Raw genomic sequence first — 17,871 nt, 5'->3', positions numbered from 1 at the left:
ACCAATCCATGGCCCAGAGCTGAAACATCCCAAATGTGTGGAAGTCCGGCCCAGCTTCCTTCCCTCCAGAGAGGTCAAGCATGGTGGGCTTGGCTTTTCCCATTCCCACTTGACTCAACAGGGTCTGAGCAATTACCAAGTTCTTTTCACCAGATCAGTTTTTCTGGCTCCCCTCTGTGAAAGCCAACAAGTATCTATTAGGCGCCTACTATGCATAGATGGATGGGTATACATAGATGGGGTGAGATAACCCCTGCCCTCAAGGAGCTGAATGATCATTTTTAGCCTTCAAATGAAAAATAGCCAATACTTGACTAAGTTTTTCTGTCCCAAGGAAGCCTAGAAAGGTAGTAACTTTATTTTTTTGGCCTATGTATCAATTAATCAACAAGAACTTATTATGGACCTACTATATGCCAGGTAGGGCAGCTCTCTGGCACAGTGGATAGAGTGCCAAGCATGGAGTAAGGAAGATTCATCTCCCTGAGTTCAAATCTGGCCTCAGGTAGCTGTGTAACCCTGAGCAAGTTACTTAACATTGACTGTCTCAGTTTCCTCGTCTATAAAGTGAACTACAGAAGGAAATGGAAACCACTCCAGTATTTTTGCCAAGAAAACCCTAAACGGGGTTACAAAGACTCAGACATGACTGAATAACAACAATAATAAAATGTGTTAGCCACCGTGCTAAGTACTTTAGATACAAAGAAAGTCCAAAAAAAAAAAAAAAACCAAAAGCCCCTGTCCTTAAGGAGCTCACATTCTAATGGGGGATAAAAACATGCAAATAACTATGTACAAACAAGATAACAACAGAATGGGGGGCAGCTAGGTGGCGCACTGGATAGAGCACTGGCCCTGAAATCAGGAGGACCTGAGTTCAAACTCGGACTCAGACCAAACACTTGACACTTACTAGCTGTGTGACCCCAGGGAAGTCACTTAACCCCAACTGCCTTAAAAAAAAAAAGATAATAACAGAATAGAATGGAGATAATCAGACAGAAAGGCTTTTTACAGATGGTAAGACTTGAAGGAAGTCAGGTAAGCCAGGAGGTAGAGGGATGAAGAAGAAGAGAATTCCAGATATGGTCGGCCAGTCTGAAGATGGAGTGTTGGAGATGGGAATGATGAGGAGGCTAGCATCACTAAGTCTGTAGAGTACATGGATGGGAAGAAGGTGTGGGATGACTGGAGAGCTAGGAAGGGGCCAGGTTATGATGTATTTGGGAGCCATTCCAGCTACCCAAACTGTTGCATAAGACTTCTAGTTGGTCACCTTGCCTCAAGTCTCTCTCCATTCCATTCATCATCTACCCAGTTGACAATGTGGTCTTCCTAAACTTCAGTCTCACCATGCCACTCCCCTCCCCCAAGCAATAAACTCCAGTGGCTCCCTCTTATTTCCAGGATCAACTATAAAATCTTCTGTTGGTATTTGAAGCCCTTCACAACCTGTCCCCTTCCTACCTTTCCAATCTTCTTACACCTCTATCCCCTTCACAAACTCTGGTCTATTTACTGTTGCTCCCACATAACACTTCATAGGCTAACTCCATGAATTTGTTCTCTCTGTCCCCATATCTGACGTGCTCCCCCTCCTCACCTCCACTTCTTATCCTTTCTATCTTCCTCCAAGATGCAGCTCAAATTTCACTTTCTGCAGGTCTTTCCAGGTTCCCCACATTGCTAGAGACTTCCCTCTGAGATTTATCTGCCTCTACTCTGTATATATCCTACATTGTACACAGCTGTCTCCCCCATTAGAATGTGAGTTCCTTGAAGGCAGATACAAGAGGTTTCTCATAGAAGGTGGGATTTTAGCTGGGACTTGAAGAAAGCCATGGACTTAATAAATGCTAGCTGACTTAACTTGGCCAGGGATGCTAGGAGGCAGCGATGAGGGAGGAGAGAATTCCAGGCAGGAGGGACAGCCAGTGAAATTAGATTCCAAACTCTCTGAATCGGATGGTCTTAGAGAGTTGCTATGACCTAATATTTCATTATCTTGTGGTCAGCTTGCTGATAAGCAACTAAATCCTTGGAAAACAAACATACAGCCTGTCCTTGGGTCCATATTTTTCCCCCCACTCTGGGGACCACGCTTGAAAAGTTCCATCAGTTTGCATACCTTTGCTACAGCCTTTGAAACACAGGGGTCACTCTTGCTATTATGATGCACAGGAGGAGGATTTTAGTGGAATAAGACAATTTGTAGAATGAATGAATGAATAATATATAGAAGTATACTTACAAAAGTTGAAGTTGCCATTAGTTGCTATTGCAAAATATTGGTTGATGGTCTGTAATTTAAACATACTTGTATGCTCAGAATCCAAGGTCTATGGCCAAAGGAATCTCTTGACTTGGGGCCTCTACTCAGGAACAGCATTCTGCTAAGAGCAGGCAGCCTCAGGGGTATCTTGGGCTCACTGGAACTTGGTTACTTTTTGCCCGTCCTGTCCTAAAAAGGAACCTTCTGGCAATGTGGACCAGAAAGTTTATACAAGGTAAGTTCTCCAGACATTTTGGCCTCTCTGTATCAGAATCCTCAGTCTTTAACTCTACCCAGATGTATACATATGGCCAACTCTCCCTTCATTCTCAGTAACAATTGAGGGTGGTTGGAGTACGGGTCATTTCAATTCACTGGCAACCCCACTCCCAAATATCCATTTCAATCCACAGTCTCCAGTTTGGTGAAAATCAGGGGAATTAGGTCAGGACTTTAGATACAAAGTACTTATAAATCAGGGTTAAACAAGATTCAATTTGTTTCAATTAAACACACTTATTGAGTATCTGTCTATTTTATGCAAAAAAACCTGAGAAAGACTGTATGACTATCTTCCAAGGATGAGCCTAGATAAATCCGGGGAGGCTGATAACTAGGTTGACTATAGGGTGATGAATTTTTTGGCCACAGCAACTACCCTAAACCACCTAATAAGTCATATAAGTGTTAGTGGAAAAAGTACCCTACCAAAGAACTGTACAAGAGAAAAAAGTGATTAAATCATTCACACCCTTTGACCCACAGATCCCACTGCTGGGCATATACCCCAAGGAGTTCCAAGGTGAAATCTATACCACAAGTCAGTTTTTGTGATAGTAAAGAACTAGATATGAAGTGGGAACCCACTGATTGAGGAATAAACAAACTGATGTTTGTCATTACACTGAAACTGCTCTCTTCAAAGTTATTAGTGATCTCCTAATTGCCAAATCCAATGGCCTTTTCTCAGCCCTCATCCTCTTTGACCTCTCTGTAGCCTCTTACACTGTGGATCACTCTCTTCTCTCTAGGTTTTTGGGACACCACTCTGTCCTGGTTCTCCTCCTACCTAATTGCTCCTTTTCTGTCTCCTGTGCTGTCTCTTCCTCCAGATCAGGCCCTCTATCCATACGTGTCCCTCGGGGCTCTGTCCTGGGCCGTCTTCTCCTCTCTCTCTATCCTACTTCACTTGGTGATCGCATCAGCTCCCACAGAGTTAATTACCATCTTCATACTGATGATTCTCCAATCTGTCTGACCTGCCCCAATCTTTCTGTTGATCTCCAATCTGCCATCTCCAACTGTCTTTCAGACATGTTGAACTGGATTTCTAGTAGACACCTTAAACTCATTATGTCCAAAACAGAACTCAATAACTTTCTCCCTAAACCCACCCCCACTCCTACTTTCCCTGTTACTGTAAAGGGCAACACCATCCAGTCCCTCAGGCTCACAACTCAGGAGTCACCTGGATTCCTCACTATCTCTCATCATTCAAGCTGTTTCCAAAGCCTGTAGATTTCACCTTTGCAACATCTCTCAAATACATCCCCTTCTCTCCTCTGACATTGCCACTACTTTGGTATGGGTCCTCATCACCTCACACTTGGACTGCTGTAATAGCCTGCCGGTGGGTCTGCTTGCCTCAAGGGTCTCCCCACTTCAATTGATCCTCCATTCAGCCACTAAAGTGATTTTCCTAAAGCACAACTCCAATTATGTCAAACCCCTCTCCCCACTCCCCCACCCCCAACACTCAGTAAACTCCAGTGGCTCTCTATCGCTTCCAGGAGCAAATACAAAACGCTCTGTTTGGCATCAAAACCTTTCATAACCTAGCCCCTCCCACCTTCCCAGTCTTCTTACATCCTACTCCCCAAAAGGCGCTCTTCTCCTCAGTGGCACTGGCCTCCTGGCTGTCCCATCAACAAGACACTCCATTCTCTGCCTGTCCCAAATGCCTGGAACACTCACTCCTGGCTTCCTTTAAATCCCAACTAAAATCCCACCTTCTACAGGAAGCCTTTCCCAACCTCTCTTAATTACAGTGCCCTTCCTCTTTAATTATTTCCTATTCTTCCTATATATAGCTTTGCACATATTTGTTTGCACATTGACTCCCCCATTATACTAGAAGCTCCATCAGGGCAAGGACTGTCTTTTGTCTCTATCTGTATCCCCAGGGCTTAGCATGGAGCCTGTCCACTAGTAGGTGTTTAATAAAATGTTTATTGAATGAATGAATAAATACAAATGCAATCAAATAGTATTATGAAAAATAACAAATATGAGAAATTCAGAGAAACATGGGAACTGATGTAAAGAACAAAAAAAGATACAGAAGAAAAATATTAATATTGAAGAACGAAATATTAATAATAAAAATATTGAAGAAGAAAATATTAATAATAAAACTGTATTCTGAGTTTAGGCACCAGTCTGCCAAAAACTGTTTTTATTTATCATTAATCTATATCTATTTCAAAAGAAAGGAAAAAGGAGATTTTTAATGTGCTTCCACAGTGACAGCAATAATACAAATGGAAAGGATTAAAAAAAGAAAAAAACAAAGGTGTATGCTATATAGCAGTAATGGCTAATCCTGGACGGGGAGAAGACATAGGAAAATGGAAAGAACTATGGAGTTTGAATGCAGATCAAAGCATATTATTTGCTATTTTTTTTCTTCTGTTGTGTTTTGCTTCCTCTTTCTGGTGGTTTCTCCTTTTGGTCCTAATTCTTCCTTACAACATCACTAACATGAAAATATGTTTAATAGGAATGTATATGTATAGCCTTTATCAGATTTCGGGCCATCTTGGGGAGGGAGGGAGGGAGGGGGACAAAAATTTAAAACTCGAAAGCTTATGGAAGTGATTGTTGATAAATCAAAATAAATTATTAAAAAAAAAGAAATAGGAAACTGTACTACCTACCATTCTTTTGTTGGAGAGGTGGGAGACAATGGGTAGTAATGTCAAATACAATATAAAAATGCAGCTTGGTTGGTTTTGTTTAACTGATGTTTTGTTTTGTTTTATTATTTGGTCTTTGATCCTAAGGAAAGTTCACTGCGGGCAGAGGTTGGGGAAAAAGAACCAAAGGGGAGGGATTTATCTGGAAATGACTGTTTTGTTAAAACAAAAAGGATCAATAAAACTTTATAGAAAGTTTTATTATTATGCTAAGCCTGAGATACAGTGGTCAATAAGGTTCTCCCTTCCTACGAGGGACCAATGAAGTATCTGGGGTGGTATTGGCTATATATTTGACTAGGGGAAAAGGAATAGTCAAAAGGAAGATATTTGGAACTAGGGAAAGGTCACTTTAAGGATTAGAAGAAATGATAGTCAGTAGAGTGAAGATAGGTGAGGAAAAACCACCACAGGGCAGCTGGGGGAGAAGCCGATTTTCTAATTGCGAAAGAACTAAATCAATTTTAATTTCCAGCACCTTCAATGTACTAGCCACTGGGTGGGGGTGGGGAGGGAGAGATACTTGATTCTGACAGTGGTCCCTACAGCTGCAGCCAAGGACTTACTTACTTTGTCTCTTTTCCCTGGCAGTCTTTTTTTCTAGACCTACTCGCAAAATTCCATGGCTTTCTCCAAGTCTTTTCTAACCATTTCCCACCCTCCTTAAGGGGAAGGTGCTGATAGCAGTGATTTGCTACAATAAGGGGAAGGATAATGTCAAGGGCAGTATGACCTTGGTGGCTAGATCCCTGAACGACAGAGGGCACACCTGGGCTTTGGCCAATTCAGATCGACCAGAACAGTCAAACATGTGACTTGTCCCTGAGGCCAGAACTGGAGGGACAAAGACAAGGTGAAAGTTGTAGAGTACTATCATTGAGGGGAAGAGGGAAAGATAATAAGCATTTATTAAGTGCCTACTGTGTGCCTAGCACTGTATGAATATTATCTCATTTGATACAGTGAGAAAAATGCTGTATATGGAGTCAAAGGATGTGTTTCTGAATCCCAGCTCCATCATGTACTTCCTCCATGATTCTGGGCAAGTCACTTAACTTGAGAGCCTGGTTTCCTCAGCTGTAAAACAAAATGTTTGGACTAGATGACCTCCAGGGTCCATTTTAGCTCTTACCCTACGACCCGCTCCTCTCTGGGCCTCAGTTTCCCCCTTTATAAATGCAAAGGTAAAGCTGGATGACTTTCCAAGTCCTTTTTAGCTCCAATATTCCATATTCTATGATTCTACACGTAATGTAACCCCTGGGCCACAAGGAATACAATGCCTGGGCAGAGGGCAGGGCTGTATTCGAAGGCTGCCAACAAGTAGTAGTCACAGGGAACCCAGAGATCACAGGTCAAAGCAAGAAAGGACGGGCAGGATCACAGAAGGCCGGGGCATAGGAGGAGAACAGTTCACCAACTAAGCAGGCTGTTAGAAGGCCAAGAAAAATACTGAGAAATCATAATCAATCAGATTAATAATAATCTAAACAACTCTTAAGTTTTAGCTCACACCCAGCAAACTATAGATAACAATGGATGGGGCTACTCAATTTTAGAAGGGCTATAGAAAAAACAGACACAATGTTAGTGGAGATGAACATTGGTCCAGCCGTTCTGGAAAGGCCAAGTATACAAAATCTGGAAGTATGCAAAGAAAGAGGGGCAGTTAGGTGGTACAGTGGATAGACTGCCAGGGGCATGGAGTCAGAAAGACCTGAGTTCAAGTGTGGCCTCAGATACTCACTAGCTATGTGACCCTGGGCAAGTCACTTAACCCTGTTTGCCTCAGTTTCCTCACCTGTAAAATGAACTAGAGAAACAAATGGCAAACTACTCCAGTGTATTTGCCAAGAAAACCCCAAATGGGGTCATGAAGAGTTGGACACAACTAAAACGACTGAATAAATGCAAAGAGAGTAACTAAAGTATCCACGTCTTTTGGCCCAGAGATCCCACTGCTAGGTACATACCCCAGAAAGGTCAAAGACAAAGCCCCACCTAAGATGCCAGAATGTTTACATCAGCACTTTGTGTAGCAGCCAAACAAATGTCCATCAGTAGAGGGAATGACTAACCAAACTGTGATTCAGGGAGGGAAGGGAATAGAAGAAAACAAGTCTATGAAGACAGAGAAGCTTGAGAAGACTTACATGAATGAACCTTATGCAAAGTTAAGTAAGAAGAACGAGGAAAGCAATATACGAAATGTAAATAGAAAAAAACTAAATAAACAGCTAGATAACGAAAGAAAGAAAGAAATGAACAACATGCTGGCTAATTATAATGATCAAGCCTGACCCTGAAGAAGAGAGGAGAAAATGTAGCTCCCTTTCTTTTTTGGGGGGGAGGATATCGAAGGGGTATGGAACCCTGTCACATTAGTTTCTCTTTTTAATTTTGTTACAAGAGAGGGGAAGGATAAATTTGGAAAAGGAAGGTGACAAAAGCTATCAATTAAACTGCTGTGTGTATGTGTGTGTGTGTGTGTGTGTGTGTGTGTGTGTGTGTGTTTAGGTCCTAGCAGATTAAAAAGCATCCTATTACCTGAAGCCAAGAAGCCAAAACCAAGTTCTAGCAACCAAGAGATAACAGAAATGGAAATCAAGATACTAAAGCCCTACACTGCCCATGATAGGTGTTCAATGCCTCTGTTCCAAGTTGGAGCGGAAACCAATTGTACACGTGGCTACCTCTCATGTCTACATGTAAGACAGTATATGGGTGACTGAACTTAAGAGGAACGGAGAAAAGAGAGGAAGGGGGTCAGTGAGCATCAAGAAACATTTCTTATGTGAAGACAAAAGTGAAAACAGTCGCTTCCTTCAAGTTTACTTTCCCTGCAGAGGAAATAGGGGGTAAACCCTAGCTGAAGTTACAGACAGAAGGAGAATGTGAGCTCTCTTATGAAGTGGTAAAAATTTCACTGGGATTACAAGGCCCTTCTTTGTCAAAACGCTTTCAAACACTGGCATGTGAAAGGCAGGGGAACTGAGCCCTCTCCTTTCCAGGGCTCCAGCAGGGCACAGAGAAAAAAGTAAAGAGATTTGGAGTTCAAGGAGACATAAGAAAGCTCTGCTTCCTTATTACCTGTGTGAACTTGAGCAAATCCCTTAAAGACCCTGGGGCTCAGCCTCTTCACCTGTAAAGTGAGGCACCATCTCACTTAGTCTTCAAAATGGTCCCATGGCAGGTGGGTTCATGTCAATGGTGAGAAACCAAGTCTCCAGTCAAATCAATACCTCCCAGAGTTGCTTTGAAGCTCAAATGAGATGATAACTGTCAACTGCTTAGCATAGTAACTGGCATATAGTAAATGCTATATGCATGTTAGCTACTACAATAATAACAACAAATTATTACTCATATCATCATTAACTTATATTGATTATACTCCAATAATAAGTATTTATTAGTTTATTTTATTATTTATAATTTAAATCAACAGACTAATGTTAACATGGTATTTAATAATTAATCAACAATTTAATATTAATATAATTTAAATATATTTAATTATAATATAAATCATGTTTATTGTCATAATCACAATTCATTATTATTATTATTATTATGCACAAACCAAGCACTGTGCTAAATGCTGGAGATACAAAGAAAGGCAGAAGACAACCCCTGCCCTCGAGGAGGTCACAGTCTAATGGGGAAGACCGAATGCAAACAGCTATGTTTAAACAGGCTAAATAAAGGCTAAATTGGAGATAATCACTGAAGGAGGACACTGGCAGTAAGGGGGATCGGGAAAGGCTTCTTGTAGAAGGTGGGACATTAATTGGGACCTGAGGGAAGCCAGAAAGTGGAGATAAGGGAAAGAACTCCAGTGACGGGAGAAGGCCAGTGAGAAGAAGGAGTTGGGAGATAGAGTGTCTTGGGCAAGGAATGGCAAAGAGGGCAGTGTAGCTGCACCATCAAGTATATGGAGGGAGGAAGAAGAATGCAAAGGTTCAGGTTATGAAGGGCTTCAAAAGACACACAGAACATTTTATACTTGAACCTAGCGGTAATGGGGAGCCACGCAGTTTATGGAGTAGGGTGAAGAGATGGGGTGAGATCAGGGCTTTGGGAAGACCACTTTGCTATCTAAGTGGAGGATGGACTGGAGTGGTAAGAGATCTGAGGCAGGCAGACCTACCAGAAGGCTACTATAATAATTCAGGAGCAGGGTGTTGAGGGCCTGCATCAGAGTGGTGGCAGTGTCAGAGGAGAGAAGGGGGCACGTTGGAGAGATGATACAAAGATGTAATTGATTGAACTTGACAACTGATTAGATATTATGGGAGGTGAGAGTATGGAGTTAAGGATGACGCTTTGGTTTTGGCGACTGGGAGAACGGTGTGATACTCTCCACAGTATGAAAAGGGAAGAGCTCCCAAGTTCAGGGCTACTTTTCACAATCCCATAATTATGACCTCAGAAATCTATCAAAGGGTAGGTTGAGAGGCAGATTAGTTGTTCTTTTCTTCCCCCATCTATTTATTTGTTTATTTGCTCATTTATTTGTTTATTTATTGAGCAGGAGAGTGATGTGATCAGTCTGATAGCTCTGGAAGTTTATTTTGATGCCCCGTGCAGAGCATGGATTCACAGTGTGCTCATCTACATTATCAAACATCTTATTAAACCACTGAATGTTAGAGCTAGGAAGTCTTAGAGCTCATTTACCCCAACCTCCTCATATAAAAGTACAGAGAGAAGAGCTTGCCTAAATTCACAGAGCTCATTAGCGCCAGAGCCAGGACCAGAGCACTGAACTTGTACTCCTAGGCCAATATGCATTATATGATCCAACACAGAATAAAAATATTGTAGATTCAAATTCAGTTCAATAGATTAGTTGTTCTTGATATCTATAGAACTTATTCCAATGTTCCCTTTGTCTCGCCTCTGGCCTCAAGAATCCTGAAGCCAAGTGGGACAAGAATGTTGTTTTAAATAAATGCAGTTGGTGGGGAAAGGAGGAGAAGGAATATATAAATCTCAATGGTGCTCAGTCATCAAACACTATTGACAGAGAGCTTGTAATGCACTGATGCTGGTTCTTGGAATCAGTCTTCAACTGTACCCTCAAAGACCTCAGCCTAGTAGGGTAGCCAAGAAAAGCATTTATGCAATCTGATGTACAGATTAATGTGGTAATTACAGCTCCCAGCTAGGGATGGAGCTGAGTGGAGTTAATAAAAGGAGTCTTCCTGGAAGACCTGAAAGAGGTAGGCTTGTATTTAAGGTGGAGAGGAAGGCAATTGGGTTGAAAGGACAAACCAGGCTGTTCTTGTGAATCTAAGAGGTTTGAGAGGGGCGAAATGGCTGGCAGATCTAGTCCAGATGGTGTGGAGTTATGGCTACATAGACGTTAGTGGAAAGAGATGGGGAGTCACCAGTTTAGTATCTGTTATGAGCTAGGCATTATCTTAATCACTGGGGATACAAAGAAAGGCCTCCCCGCACCCCCAAAAAAGTCCTGTTCTCAAGGAACTCATGGTCTAATGGGAGAGACATCATACAAGCAAGTAGGGATAAGAAAGGCATATACTGGAAAAATTGGAGATAATCAACAGAGGGAAGGCACTGGGGATGTTGTCCAGCTGTGTCTGACTCTTGGTGATCCCAGTGGGTTTTTTTTTTTTTGGCAAAGATACTGGAGTGGTTTGCCATTTCCTTCTCCAGCTCATTTTACAGATGAGAAAACTGAGGCAAACGGGGTTAAGTGACTTGCCCAGGGTCACACAGCTAGTAAATGTCTGAGGCCAGATTTGAACTCAGGAAGATGAGTCTTTCTGACTCCAGACCTGGCACTCTATCCACTGCACAACCCAGTTGCCCGAACGGGGAATAGGGAAAGGCTTTCAGGAGGAGGTGGAAGTTTATCGGAGACTTGAAGGAAGCCAGGGAAGCCAGAAGGGGAAGATGAAGAGGGAGAGTTCCAGACACAGGGGGATGGCCGGCAAAAAAACCCAGAGCCAAGAGATGGAATGTCATGTAGGAGGAAGTCCAGGAGGTCAATTCCTAGTCACCAGAAGGTTAGAGTGAACAGGTCAGACAGTCAAAGCACTTTGATATCTGATGATTCATCATGTGTGCCTTCAAGTGTTTAAAGTTTTGGCTAAGGCAGCTAGGTGGCTCTGCAGGCTGGACCTGGAGTCAAGAAGCCCTGAGTTCAAATGAGACCTTGGATGCTTACTAGCTATATGACCCTGGGCAAATCACTTAACCATTGATTCCCTTAGTTTTCTCAACAGTAAAAAGTGGAAATAATAGCATTTACCTACTTTCCAGGGTGGTTGTGAGGATCAATAGAGATAATCTTGGTAAAGTGCTTTGTAAACCTTAAAGTGCTTTAACAAACCCTAGCTATTATTATGTGGAAGAGGGTTCAGACTGCAGGGAATCCCAGAATCTCTGATTTGAAAGGAATTTCATCTAGTCCGTCCTCAACCAAATCAAGAATATCCTCTTCAGTAAACACTAATCTAGCCTCCTACCACTAGAAGACCTCCCGTGACAGGAGGCATGAAGCCTATCCCCACTTGTAGGAAGATTCAAGTACAACCGAAGTAATTACAGCCTTCAAGGCTCTAAGGTGGGCACTAAAGGAGGTACAGAGAAGAAGACCACTATGGGTAGCCTCCACACAGTCCACATAGCCTGAGAACGTTCACAAAACATTTTGTCCCACTTGTCCCCAGAGGGCTGAACAACAGGTCAAATAAATGTGATAGGCAGATCTCGGCTCCATACACAGAACCTCTCCAGTTTCTAGGAGTAGATTATTCCAAAATCTGAATGGGCAGAGACTGCCCCAGGGGAGGGGGTGGGGATAATGTATTCCCTCCCTTGCAGAAGGACTTCCAGCCCGGGTTGGACCTTCACTTATCAATGGTGGTGGTAGGAGACCTATCAGCCCGCAGCTGTTCCCTCTTCATTTCTGAGATTCTTTGAGTGCTTTTGTATTGTTCCCTAGCTCAAAATCTTTGCAGCTCTAATTCCTGGAGTTATCTTCAGAACCTTAAGGAGATACTTAAAAAAAAAAAAACCCAACACCATAAAATCCCCTCAACAATGACTTTGAACACATAGCCCACGACTAATGGGAAAAGGTGGGCATCTCTCCCAGCACAGGCTTCAGAGCAGAGGACAGGAAGCAACTAGCAAAGCTTTATCCCTGCTCAGATTCTGTTGTTTTTATCAGGCTGCTTTCTAAGCAGAATGTGATTACTGAAAAGGCCCCCTTCAAAGGAAAAAACAGGCAGTTTCCTTCCATAAAATAAAGGCTAAGATTGCTTTTTTGGTATAGGTAAATCCGTTTTTTAGGAAAGTCAAAACAGCATGAACATTTTCTCCAGTGCCATTCGCTGCCTGATAAGGTGATTGAGGATTCAGGCACCCAAAGATTTGGAGACCAAATCTTGGAGTACAGATGCAGACAACCTGGAAGGTGTCCCTGACCACTAGCCCAACAACTCTTGAGGCAAAGACAGCATTTCTCTATGCATAACCATCAATAATCAGGACCTAGCAAACCATTATTAGGCCAGGCTCCTACCTTACCTTTTTTTTTTTTTTAGTTTTTAGGCAATTGGGGTTAAGTGACTTGCCCAGGGTCACACAGCTATTAAGTGTCAAGTATTGATCTGAGGCCGCATTTGAACTCAGGTCCTCCTGACTTCAGGGCTGGTGCTCTATCCACTGCACTACCTAGCTGCTCTCCTACCTTACCTTTCTTGCTGTACCACTTACAAATCCTCTGCACAATCTTTCTGCTCTACACCAACTGGACTAATTCTCCATTCCCTGAATATATATTCAACTCATCAAGTGTTTATTAAATATCTATTATATGCGAGGCTCTTGGTGAGATGCTGAGAATACTAGGACAAGAACCCATGCCCCAAAGTGTCCACTCTACTGCAATACCTTTTACTACTTCTCCCCTTGCCTTTTGCTCGTACCAGTCTGTCCACCAGAAATATCCTCCCTCCTCTTCTCCTCCTATCAAAATGCTCCCCATCTATCAAGGCCTGGGCTGATACTCTACCTTCACCACAAAAGTACCTAAGATGACCCTAACCCTTCCAGAAGTGAGGGGTAGGAGATAAAGAAAGGCACGTCGGAAGTTCAGGGTAACCCAGCGATGGGTCTACTCCTAACCAGCCTCCTACAGGGAGGAAAACAGGGGAATGCGCTCTAATCTATTTCTTTAGAGATCCTTTATCAGAAGGTGGCAAGATATCTGTGGCAGATTCCCCAGAGACCTTGGGCTAGGGTGAAGGTTGGGGAGGAAGTTCTTAAAACCAGAGCATGATTTGCCTTGGGTCACCACTGAATCAGCAGAGAAAAGATGACCAACATCCTCAGGGAGGAAGGCCAGGCTGCAGACACTCTGCAGAACATACGGGAGAGAAGAGGCCAAGCAGGCAGGCGGAGGCAGCCTCCCCTCCCCTATAAATGAGGACATTCTATTTCTGAGTCGCTTCTCCACATCCCTCACCCACCCCCCTCTGAGTGTCCACATCCTACTCATCCTTTCCGGCTAAGCTCAAGTCCTAATTCCCCTTAAAGTCTTCCCTGAAGGCCCAACCCATGCTAACCCCTTCGAATCACTCAGGTGCTTAACTACTGCCTGGATCACTCATTGGGCACTTGACCTGCACTGCCCCTGTGATGCCCAATCCTGCTTTTTGGCTTTTACTCTATATGGAAAGTATGTGCACCTCAGTCTGACGTGAGAGTGACCGTGGGTCCACCATGCAAGCTCAGGCAGGCCCTACCAAGATGGAAAGGATTTCAGAACAGGCCTGGTGTCTATACCCCAAAGAGATCAAACAAAAGAAAAGAACCTGTAGGCACAAAATTACTTAAAGCAGCTTTTTAGGTGGCAAAGAACTGGAAACTAAAGGGATGCCCACTACGTAGAGAATGGTTGAACAAATGAAGGCATGTGAATGTAATGGAATATCATTGTGCTGTAAGAAATGACCCAAAGGATGACTTCAGAGAAACCTGGGAAGACCTTTGTGAATTAATGAAGAATGAAGTGAGCAGAACCGGTAGAAGAGCTGGTACTATAAACAATATCGAAAAGACAAATAACTTCGACAAACTTAAGAATACGGATCAGTTTGGAGACGATCATCCTCAGGTCGGCCACAACATGAGGAATTTTTCAGGCACCATGGTGCAGCAAAAAAGCAGTGAGCTTGGGGCAGGGAAGACCTGGATTCAAATCCTACCTCCAACCATTTCTAGCTGAGAGAACATAGGCAAACTGCTTACCCTCTCAGTTTGTTTCCTCCTCTGTAAAATGGGAATAATAAAACCTGTAGTAATTAACTTACAGGGTGGTCATGAAACACTTATATGATAACGTCTTTACATTTACTTTGCAAACCAAATGCCAATTATGATTGTTAAGATCAAGCATAGTGCCTGGCACATAGAAGGCACTTAATAAATGTTTACTAAATATTATCTAATAATGCACAAAGGTTCTGAGACCTGCCTTGGTGGAGGAAGCAGCCACAATGAAGAAGTGACAGATCCTGGAAGGACTAAAATATAGATACGTGCTTCACATCTCCCTCATCTCCTCTCCTTGCTCCTTTCTCTCCCCTGCCCCCAACAAAAGATTGTAAATTTCTCTTCTCACTGCCCATCACGAGAGCACACAGAAGCTTTTCCATACTGAATGAATGAACAAATGAGCATAAGCCACTGAGGTGGTGGTTAGGAACTGGTGCCTCTAGGTACCAAATAATCAAAACCACTTTCCTCTTCCTGAGGGAACTTCCTTCTCCAGTCCCACTACTGATGTTCTCTGACTGGATTTGCTGGCCTGGTCTGTCCTACGCAGACGTGCACTCCTGCCTTACCTTCCAGCTGCCCTCCTGAGTCAGCTCTATCCTGTTGCCTCTGTTTACTTTGCCACACTCTTGGGAACAGGGAAAGGGAACAAACGTATGCTGGGCTGAGCAGGAAGGGATCTTTTGGAAGAAGAGAAAATCTCCAGATCCTGCACCTTCTGTCCCCATCACCTCTGACTAAAGGAAGCGGCTGGGGATCTCTTCTTATCCCTTTCCCAAAAGAGAAGCTCTTAACCCAAGTCTCTCACTACAAAAACCAGCCATCCAGCACAGTTTAAGAGAAGCTTTACTTCCATGGGCAAAAACATTAGACAAAGAAACTGATCACACAACCGGGAGTTAGAATACCTGGTTCTGGTTACTAATTGCCATGTGACTCCACACTGTCTCTCCTTTCTTGACTCAAAAGAAATGTTCCCTTAAGCCTAACCCCATGCCTTATTTCTAGGGGTTATTCTGATTTCGAATGATCATAAATAATAAAATTTATTCCTTTGAAGGATCTTAGGTATGTAACAAACCAGTCAATTCATTCTATGTTGATAAAGTAGCCATGCCTTATACTAGACACTGAGATCATCTCACTGTAATTCCTTCATTTTCTTCAGATGAAGAGAAACTGAGGTCCAGAGAGGTATCAAAGATCAAGGGATTGTAGATTCAGAGCTGAAAAGGACTTCAGGGGCCATCTATCCAACCCAGGAATTTTACAGAAGAGGAAACAGAAGCCCAGTACAGTTAAATGACTTGTCCAAGACCATACAGATAGCAAGCAGCACAATCAGGATTCTAATCCATGTTCCCTTACTCCAGTTCTAATTTAGCCCTCTCTCCACAGTAGGCCACACAGTCTAAAGCCAAAATTAGAACCCAGCTCTCTTGCCTTCCAATGACTAGGGATGTGTTCACTTCCCTAACAGCCCAGAAAGAAACAAAGAGTACTTGTTTGAGGGGGAAAAAAAATGACTCCTCATAATGAGGGCTTGCTACCTATCATCTGTATTCCACACAGCAGAGTCAGACTAGAGCTAGAGTAATTCTGCAGCCCCTTCCCCCACCCCCAAGGCCAGAGAAGAGGGCTCATAGTCCCACTCCAAAACATACACCCAGAGTTATCTAATTCACCTAGGCAACTCTATCAGCTGGCAACTCTGCTTGCTCAGGACCTATCACCTCATTGGCAAGTTCCTCCTAAGGCTTGAGCCCAGCAGCTCTGGGAGAAGATGAGAAAGAGAAACTTTCCTTAATTCAACTCATCAACACATTTTTATTAAGCCCCTATTAAGTTCAAGGCCAAGTGCCAAGTCCTGGGGTTACAAAGATGGACAATGACAGTCCCAGAGCTCATCCAACAAACATATATTAATTTCATATTAATGTGCCAAGTATCTGCTAGTCACTTAAAGATTTAAAAAGTGTAAAGAGCTTATATTCTATAGAAAATTCAAAGAACTCATAGCCTGGGGGTGGGGGTGAAACCCAACAGGTCCTCTCTTTGACAGAATACAAGGTAGGGTGTAATGTGGGCCAAGGAGAGCTCTAAAAAAATGAGAAAGAACATTTTCAGCTGGGGGGAGTTGGGGAGGAGGTGACTGGGGAGAGGGGGAAACCAGGGAAGGCTACATGGAGGAGGCAGCTCCAGGACTGAGCCTTGAAAGGAGGATTCTGAAAGGCAGAGCTATTCCAGGCCTTCTTGGAAGCCTGATCCCCAATGCACAGCTAAGAGTTCAAAACGCTAGGGGGTGGGATGATGGGCAGTGCCAGGCACACAGTAGGCGCTTAATAAACATTTTCTGAGTTGAGTTGTGCCCCCGTGGGCTGCCCGGGGTCTGCCTCTTGGGCCCCGGGGCGTCCTCGCGAGGACCGAAGTGGAGGGTTGGGGGCAGCAGCATTCTCACATGGCCGGGAGCTAGCCCAGGCACAAAGGAGGCAGGAGGCAGGAGGCATGAGGCTGGAAACCAGAGCCTCAGGAAGCTACCTCCGAGAACTTCCTACCACGGAGGCAGACGTGTCCTCTCTCCCTCCTCTTCTGCCCTCTGCGCCCACGGGGACCATGCAGTCCTGCCTGCGACATTCATCAGGGTCCGCTGACAACCTGGGTACAGCGCGTCCAGGTGAGGAGGCTGCTCCAGGCCACGGGCTGCCCCCCGCCCGCTCCCTGCAGCATCTCGCCATCCCCAGGGCTCCCGGGCGCGTGCCCGTCTCCCGCGGCGCCCGGCTGTCTCCGCGCGGCGGGGAGGGCTCCGGACAGCGGAGCGGCGGCTCCCCGGCTCGCCCTCCCGCCGCGATGCTCCCCCCTCCAGCGCGAGCCCCGCGGGGCCGCCACGCGCGCCGTCTCCCGGGCCGAGCCCGCAGCCCGCCCGCTCGCTCACCTGCAGCTTCCGCGGCGCTGGTCCCCGCTTCTCGGCGCTCCCCGGCACCGGCTGGGCCCTCCGGGACCGCGGCGATGACAAGCGGCGGCGGCGACAGCTCTACGCACTCGGACCGGCTGCAAGCTCGAGCGCCCCCCTTCCCCGCCCCCGGCCCCCCCGCCTGTCTCCCGCCACCGCGCGCATGCCCGACTATATACACCGCGCGTCAGCAGCGAGGGGCCACCCACCGCGGAGCCCCGGCCCGGCCCCGCCCCTCCTCCTGGCCCCGGCCCCGCCTCGCGCCCCCGTGCCCCCGCGTCCCGCGCCCGGGAGAGCCCCGGAGGCTGATAGAGCCGCGTGCTGGGGTCGGGGGTCCTCCCGTAGGGATGGGGCCC

The 17,871-nt window shown here is 44.8% G+C and overlaps 1 protein-coding gene across 2 annotated transcripts in view; it reads right to left on the bottom strand.

Moving 5' to 3' along the window:
* The window catches only part of SLC39A14 (solute carrier family 39 member 14), a 57,297-nt gene extending 39,744 nt beyond the window's left edge, over nt 1–17,553 (bottom strand). For both annotated transcript variants that reach the window (XM_027853915.1, XM_027853914.1), the window contains exon 1: nt 17,498–17,553. The gene's annotated coding sequence lies outside the window, so the exon portion shown is untranslated. The remainder of the gene's footprint in view (nt 1–17,497) is intronic.
* Nucleotides 17,554–17,871: the final 318 nt, after the last annotated feature.

The sequence above is a fragment of the Vombatus ursinus genome, unplaced genomic scaffold (genome assembly GCF_900497805.2).
Source record: "Vombatus ursinus unplaced genomic scaffold, bare-nosed wombat genome assembly UNPS02010219.1, whole genome shotgun sequence".
Taxonomy (NCBI): Eukaryota; Metazoa; Chordata; class Mammalia; order Diprotodontia; family Vombatidae; genus Vombatus; species Vombatus ursinus.
Note: the sequence above shows the minus strand (reverse complement) of the source record. Positions and strands in the feature narration are given on the sequence as shown.